Source organism: Salvelinus fontinalis, chromosome 18, assembly GCF_029448725.1.
Source record: "Salvelinus fontinalis isolate EN_2023a chromosome 18, ASM2944872v1, whole genome shotgun sequence".
Lineage (NCBI taxonomy): Eukaryota > Metazoa > Chordata > Actinopteri > Salmoniformes > Salmonidae > Salvelinus > Salvelinus fontinalis.
In genome coordinates this window covers 1,286,103-1,294,156 of record NC_074682.1, presented here as the reverse complement: position 1 = coordinate 1,294,156, position 8,054 = coordinate 1,286,103, and positions in this window count along the sequence as shown.

Genomic DNA, 8,054 nt, shown 5'->3' with positions numbered 1-8,054 from the left:
TGGACTCCAATCAAGTTGTAGAAACATCTGAAGGATGATCAACGGAAGCAGGATGTACCTGAGCTCAATTTCGAGTCTCATAGCAAAGGGTCTGAATACTTATGTAAATAAGGCAGTTATGTTTTTTATTTTTAATACATTTGCAAAAATATGTACTTATGGGGTAATGTGTATAGATTGATGAAAAAAATATTTAATCAAATTTAGAATAAGTCTGTAACGTAACAAAATGTGGAAAAAGGGAAGGGGTCTGAATAATTTCCAAATGCACTGTACATCACTGTGAGTTCAGTTTTGACCCACGGCAGATCAAAGTTGGGCCCATAGCTTTCCTCGAGACTTGAGAACACATTTTTATTGTTGTGAGAAAGTCTCTCTACGCTGCTACTCGTTAAACTGAAGGTACTATTGAGTCCCCAAATGTTTTTGAAGTTGAGTCTTGGTGTCGCAGAGCTGACTTCATAAAACTGTCTCTTTGAAACCAGTACTGCCCCAGGTTGACGTCTTGTCAGTGCTGAAGAGTAGACAATCCCAGCAGTACAGCTTCTTGGTTGGCTCACACCCAGTCATCCTCGGATAGTGCTCATAATTGTTATCTTGAAAATGCCTTTCAAAACTCTTTCTTCCAGCCCATTACAATTCAAAGTGTGATTGGTTCATTCCACTGTCACTCAAATTCTGTTCTTATAAAGTTGACTGGCAGAGGCCTTCTGCACATCTTCTGAAGGACTAGCCAATGGCATGCTGAGCTAGCTAGATTTTTCGACTCAGAGACCAACAAAGAAAAATCCTGATTTAGATTTTTTCTCTCTTCAGTATTAACCCTTCTCTTTCCAACACAAACTGAAAAGATTAAATCAGAAGTTCATAAAAACGATTGAAAATATATTTAAAAAAATATAGAAAATATACAGTTCCAGTCAAAAGTTTGGACACATCTACCCATTCAAGGGTTTTACTTTAATTTTACTATCAAACACCAGTCTCAACGTCAACAGTGAAGAGGCGACTCTGGGATGCTGGTCTTCTAGGCAGTTGCAAAGAAAAAGCCATATCTCAGACTGGCCAATAAAAATAAATTATTAAGATGGGCAAAAGAACACTGACACTGTGAAGAGAGCATCCCGGAGTCGCCTCTTCACTGTTGACGTTGAAACTGGTGTTTTGCGGGTACTATTTAATGAAGCTGCCAGTTGAGGACTAGTGAGGTGTCTGTTTCTCAAACTAGACATTCTAATGTACTTGTCCTCTTGCTCAGTTGTGCACCGGGGCCTCCCACTCCTCTTTCTATTCTGGTTAGAGCCAGTTTGCGCTGTTCTGTGAAGGGAGTAGTACACAGCGTTGTACAAGATTTTCCGTTTCTTGGCAATTTCTCACATGGAATAGCCTTCATTTCTCAGAACTAGAATAGACTGACGAGTTTCAGAAGAAAGTCTTTTGTTTCTGGCCATTTTGAGCCTGTAATCGAACCCACAAATGCCATCCCAGAGTCGCTCCAGATACTCAACTAGTCTAAAGAAGGCCAGTTTTATTGCTTCTTTAATCAGCACAACAGTTTTCAGCTGTGCTAACATAATTGCAAAAGGGTTTTCTAATGATCAATTAGTCTTTTAAAATTATAAACTTGGATTAGCTAACACAACATGCCATTGAAACACAGGACTGATGGTTGCTGATAATGGGCCACTGTACAACTATGTAGATATTTCATAGAATTCTGCCGTTTCCAGCTACAATAGTCATTTACAACATTAACAATGTCTACACTGTATTCTGATCAATTTGATATTATTTGAATGGACAATTTTGTAAATTTTCTTTCAAAAAGAAGGACATTTCTAAGTGAGTTTTGAATGGTAGTGTACACACACATATATATACACATACTTTTTTTTAATATACCTTCCTTAATTATTCCCCACAAACCCTACCACAGCTCCCCCAATTGGAGTAAATTAATAAACAATAACACACAAGCCTAACACTAAGGCTTCTACTTCCAGCTTATACACACTATATACATTTTATGGACACAATCTATAGTTATATTTTGTTTGTTTTAGTCCTGGTCTTCCTCTATTTATGATGTCCATCCAGTTTGATTTCTATTTGCCATATATTTGTAACTGTGCTATTTCACAAAAGTTCTGAACCCAACCTAAAAGAAAAGTCCTCTCACTGTCAACTGTGTTTATTTTCAGCTAACTTAACATGTGTACATATTTGTATGAACATAACAAGATTCAACAACTGAGGCATTAACTGAACAAGTTCCACAGACATGTGACTAACATAAATGGAATAATGTGTCCCTGAACAAAGGGGAGAGGGGGGGGGGGTCAAAAGTAAGTCAGTATCTGGTGTGGCCACCAGTTGCATGAAGTACTGCAGTGCATCTCCTCATGGACTGCACCAGATTTGCCAGTTCTTGCTGTGAGATGTTACCCCACTCTTCCACCAAGGCACCTGCAAGTTCCCGGACATTTCTGGGGGGAATGGCCCTGGCCCTAGCCCTCACCCTCCGATCCAACAGGTTCCAGACGTGCTCAATGGGATTGAGATCCGGGCTCTTCGCTGGCAATGGCAGAACACTGACATTCCTGTCTTTCAGGAAATCACGCACAGAACGAACAGTACGGCTGGTGGCATTGTCATGCCAGCATGAGCCTGCAGGAAGGGTACCACTTGAGGGAGGAGGATGTCTTCCCTGTAACGCACAGCGTTGAGATTGCCTGCAATGACAACAAGCTCAGTCCGATGATTTTGTGACACACCACCCCAGACCATGACGGACCCTCCACCTCCAAATCAATCCCGCTCCAGAGTACAGGCCCCAGTGTAACGCCCATTCCTTCGACGATAAACGCAAATTCAACCATCACCCCTGGTGAGACAAAACCGCGACTCGTCAGTGAAGAGCACTTTTTGCCAGTCCTTTCTGGTGCAGCAACGGTGGGTTTGTGCCCATAGGCAACGTTGTTGCCGGTGATGTCTGGTGAGGACCTGCCTTACAACAGGCCTACAAGCCCTCAGTCCAGCCTCTCTCAGCCTATTGCGGACAGTCTGAGCACTGATGGAGGGATTGTGCGTTCCTGGTGTAACTCGGGCAGTTGTTGCCATCCTGTACCTGTCCCGCAGGTGTGATGTTTAGATGTACCGATCCTGTGCAGGTGTCGTTACAAGTGGTCTGCCACTGTGAGGACGATCAGCAGTCCATCCTGTCTCCCTGTGGCGCTGTCTTAGGCGTCCCTGGCCACATCTGCAGTCCTCATGCCTCCTTGCAGCATGCCTAAGGCATGTTCACGCAGATGAGCAGGGACCCTGGGCATCTTTCTTTTTGTGTTTTTCAGAGTCAGTAAAAAGGCTTCTTTAGTGTCTTAAGTTTTAATAACTGTGACCTTAATTGCCTACCGTCTGTAAGCTGTTAGTGTCTTAACGACTGTTCCACAGCTGCATGTTCATTAATTGTTTGTGGTTCATTGAACAAGCATGGGAAAGTGTTAAACCCCTTTCACTGAAGATCTGTTAAGTTATTTTGGTTTTTACGAATTATCTTTGAAAGACAGGGTCCTGAAAAAGGGACATTTCTTTTTTTTGCTGAGTTTATATACATTTTACATACCCAGTAAGTTTTACATTAGTTATCTTGTTGTTATTAGTCACACCCTTCAGCTCCATTCAACCCCTCCCATCTACAGTGGGGAGAACAAGTATTTGATACACTGCCGATTTTGCAGGTTGTCCTACTTACAGAGCATGTAGAGGTCTGTAATTTTTTATCATAGGTACACTTCAACTGTGAGAGACGGAATCTAAAACAAAAATCCAGAAAATCACACTGTATGATTTAAGTAATTAATTTGCATTTTATTGCATGACATAAGTATTTGATCACCTACCAACCAGTAAGAATTGTCTCTCACAGACCTGTTAGTTTTTCTTTAAGAAGCCCTCCTGTTCTCCACTCATTACCTGTATTAACTGCACCTGTTTGAACTCGTTACCTGTATAAAAGACACCTGTCCACACACTCAATCAAACAGACTCCAACCTCTCCACAATGGCCAAGACCAGAGAGCTGTGTAAGGACATCAGGGATAAAATTGTAGACCTGCACAAGTCTGGGATGAGCTACAGGACAATAGGCAAGCAGCTTGGTGAGAAGGCAACAACTGTTGGCGCAATTTCAAGATGAAGTTCAAGATGACGGTCAATCACCCTCAGTCTGGGGCTCCATGCAAGATCTCACCTCGTGGGGCAAAATCGGCAGTGTATCAAATACTTGTTCTCCCCACTGTACAAAGAAATATCAATAGAAAACAGTTCAAATGAAAGGATTTTCAGCCAGTTTGCAGTCTTTCCAGCTTCAGATCTCTTGTGGCATGTCTTGTCGGGTATGCATGGGTGTCCGAGCTGTGAGCCAGTAGTTCAAACAGACAACTCAGTGCATTCAACATGTCAATAGCTCTCATAAATACAAGTAGTGATTAAATCAATCTCTCCTCAAATTTGAGCCAGGAGAGATTGACATGGATATTATTCATGTTAGCTCTCTGTGTACATGCAAGGGCTGACCTGTTCTGAGCCAATTGCAATTTTCCTAAATCCCTTTTGTGGCACCTGACCACACAACTGAAATGTAGTCCAGGTGTGACAAAACTGGGGCCTGTAGGAACTGCCTTGTTGATAATGCTGTTAAGAAGGTAGAGCAGCACTTTTATTATGGACAGACTTCTTCCCATCTTAGCTACTGTTGTATCAATATGTTTTGACCATAACAGTTTACAATCCAGGGTCCTCCAAGCAGTTTAGTCACCTCAACAATTTCCACATTATTTATTACAAGTTGTTGAGGTTTAGGGTTTACTGAATTTGTTTTCCCAAATAAAATGCTTTTAGTTTTACAAATGTTTAGTACTAACTTATTCCCTGCCAACCACTCTGAAACCAACTTCAGCTCTTTCTTAAGCGGTGCAGTTATTTCAGTCGCTGTAGTAGCTGACGTGTATAATGGTGAGTCATTTAACCAAAGCCAATAGCATGTCGTTAGTGATGATTGAAAAATGTAAGAGGCCTAGACAGCTGCTCTGGGGAATTTCTGATTCTACCTGGATTATGTTGGAGAGACTTCCATTGTCACGTTCCTGACCGGTTTTCTGTTATTTTGTATGTGTTTGACGGTCAGGGCGTGAGTTTGGGTGGGTAGTCTATGTTATGTGTTTCTATGTTTGTTTAAGGGTGACCTGATATGGCTCTCAATTAGAGGCAGGTGGTTTTCATTTCCTCTGATTGAGAGTCATATTAAGGTAGGTGTTTTCACACTGTTTGTTGGTGGGTGGTTGTCTCCTGTGTCAGTGTCTATGTACTTTACGCCACATGGGATTGTTTCGGTTTGTTTGTTTGTTCGGTTTATGTAGTCTGTTCCTGTTGCATGCGTTCTTCGTGTCATGTAAGTTCATATGTTCAGGTGCGTCTACGTTGTTTGTTGTTTTGTAGTTTGTTAAAGTGTTTTCGTGTTTTTTCGTCTTTACTTTAATAAATCATGTCATAACAACGCTGCGTTTTGGTCAAATCCCTGCTCCTCCTCTTCGGATGAAGAGGAGGAAGAAAGCCGTTACATCCATTAACTTCTCTGCGCCACGGATCCCTTTTACGGGATCATTTACAAAAAATATTTATAATCGTGCAATCACAAGTGAAATATACCAAAACACAGTTTAGCTTGTTGTTAATCCACCTATCGTGTCAGATTTTGAAAATATGCATTACAGAGAAAGAAATCCAAGCTTTTGTGAGTGTATCAATCAATGCTAGAACAGCTAGCCCCATATTAGCATGGGGCTAGCTTACCTTTGATAATCTTCAGATGTTTGCACTCACGAGACTCCCAGTTACACAATAAATGTTATTTTTGTTTGATAAATATTACTTTTCTAACAAAAAAACGCCATTAGGGTTACGCGTTATGTTCAGAAAACCAAAGCCTCGTTCCATTCGACGAAAATTCCAAAAAGTATCTGTAATGGTCGTAGAAACATGTCAAATGTTTTTTATAGTCAATCCTCAGGTTGTTTTTAACAAACATAATCGATAATATTTCAACCAGACCGTAACCTACTCAATAAGAGAAAAAAAGAAAATGGAGAGCTACCCTCTCACGCGCAGGAACTAATCTGAGGACACCTGACTACTTTTGAAAAATCTCGCTCATTTTTCAAAATAAAAGCCTGAAACTATGTCTAAAGCCTGGTCTCAGCCTGAGGAAGCCATTGGAAAAGGAATCTGGTTGATACCCCTTTAAATGGAAGAAAGACGGGCCAGGAAACACAGATAAAAAATAAAATAAATCACTTCCGGGTTAGATTTTCTCAGGTTTTCGCCTGCAGAATCAGTTTTGTTATACTCACAGACAATATTTTGACAGTTTTAGAAACTTTGGAGTGTTTTCTATCCTAATCTGTAAATTATATGCATATTCTACAATCTGGACCTGAGAAATAGTCTGTTTACCTTGGGAACGTTATTAAAAAAAAGAAAAAATCTGACCCCTAGCGTCAAGAGGTTAAAGAACCCTCTGTGTTCTGTTAGACAGGTAACTCTTTATCCACAATATAGCAACAATATAGCAGGGGGTGTAATGCCGTAACACATACGTTTTTCCAGCAGCAGACTATGATCGAAAATGTCAAAAGCAGCACTGAAGTATATATACAGTACCAGTCAAAACTCATTCCAGGGCTTTCCTTTATTTTGACTATTTTCTACATTGTAGAATAATAGTGAGGACATCAAAACTTTGACATAACACATTTGGAATAATTTAGTTACCAAAATGTGTTGAACAAATCAAAATATATTTATTTTTGAGATTCAAACTCTAAAATGTCTTTACCTATCACATCTATAAACAGTCAACTTATTAATCATAACCTTGTTTCATATCATCATGCTGAACAGCCGTACTTATGATTCAGCACTACATAAATTGGTTTTAATTATTTACTAGCTAATTAAATGGGAACACAGGAGAAACATACACACTCTGCACTGATTATTGACTGGAGACGTAATACGCTGAAAACAAGTCCCACTGCTTTTAATCAGGGCAAGATGACCGGAAACATGATCGAATACAAAGTGTAGCTATTCCCTCCGCAAGGCAATCAAACAAGCTATGCGTCAGTACAGAGACAAAGTGGAGTCGCAATTCAACGGCTCAGACACGAGAGGTATGTGGCAGGGTTCTACAGTCAATCATGGACTACAAAAGAAAAACCAGCCACATCGCGGATCACGATGCCTTGCTCCCAGACGGACTAAACAAATTTTTTGCTCGCTTGGAGGACAATGACACAGCCCGCTACCAAAACCTGTGGGCTCTCCTTCACTGTAGCCAACGTGAGTAAAACATTTAAACGTGTTAACCCTCGCAAGCCTGCAGGCCCAGACGGCATCCCCGGCCGTGTCCTCAGAGCATGCGCAGACTAGCTGGCTGGTGTGTTTACAGACATATTCAATCAATCCTTATCCCAGTCTGCTGTCCCCACATGCTTCAAGAAGGCCACCATTGTTCCTGTTCCCAAGAAAGCGAGGGTAACTGAGCTAAATGACTACCACCCTGTAGCACTCACTTCCGTCATCATGAAGTGCTTTGAGAGACTAGTCAAGGACCATATCACCTCCACCCTACCTGACACCCTAGACCCACTCCAATTTGTTTACCGCCCCAATAGGTCCACAGACGACGCAATTGCCATCACACTGCACACTGCCCTAACCCATCTGGACAAGAGGAATACCTATGTAAGAATGCTGTACCCTTCAAACTCGTCCTTAAGCTCAAGAACCTGGGTCTCGACCCCGCCCTGTGCAACTGGGTCCTGGACTTCCTGACGGGCCGCCCCCAGGTCAGGTGGTGAGGGTAGGTAACAACATCTCCACCCCGCTGATCCTCAACACTGGGTCCCCATAAGGGTGCGTTCTCAGCCCTCTCCTGTACACCCTGTTCACCCACGACTTCGTGGAGGCTGAAGAAATTTGGCTTGTCACCAAAG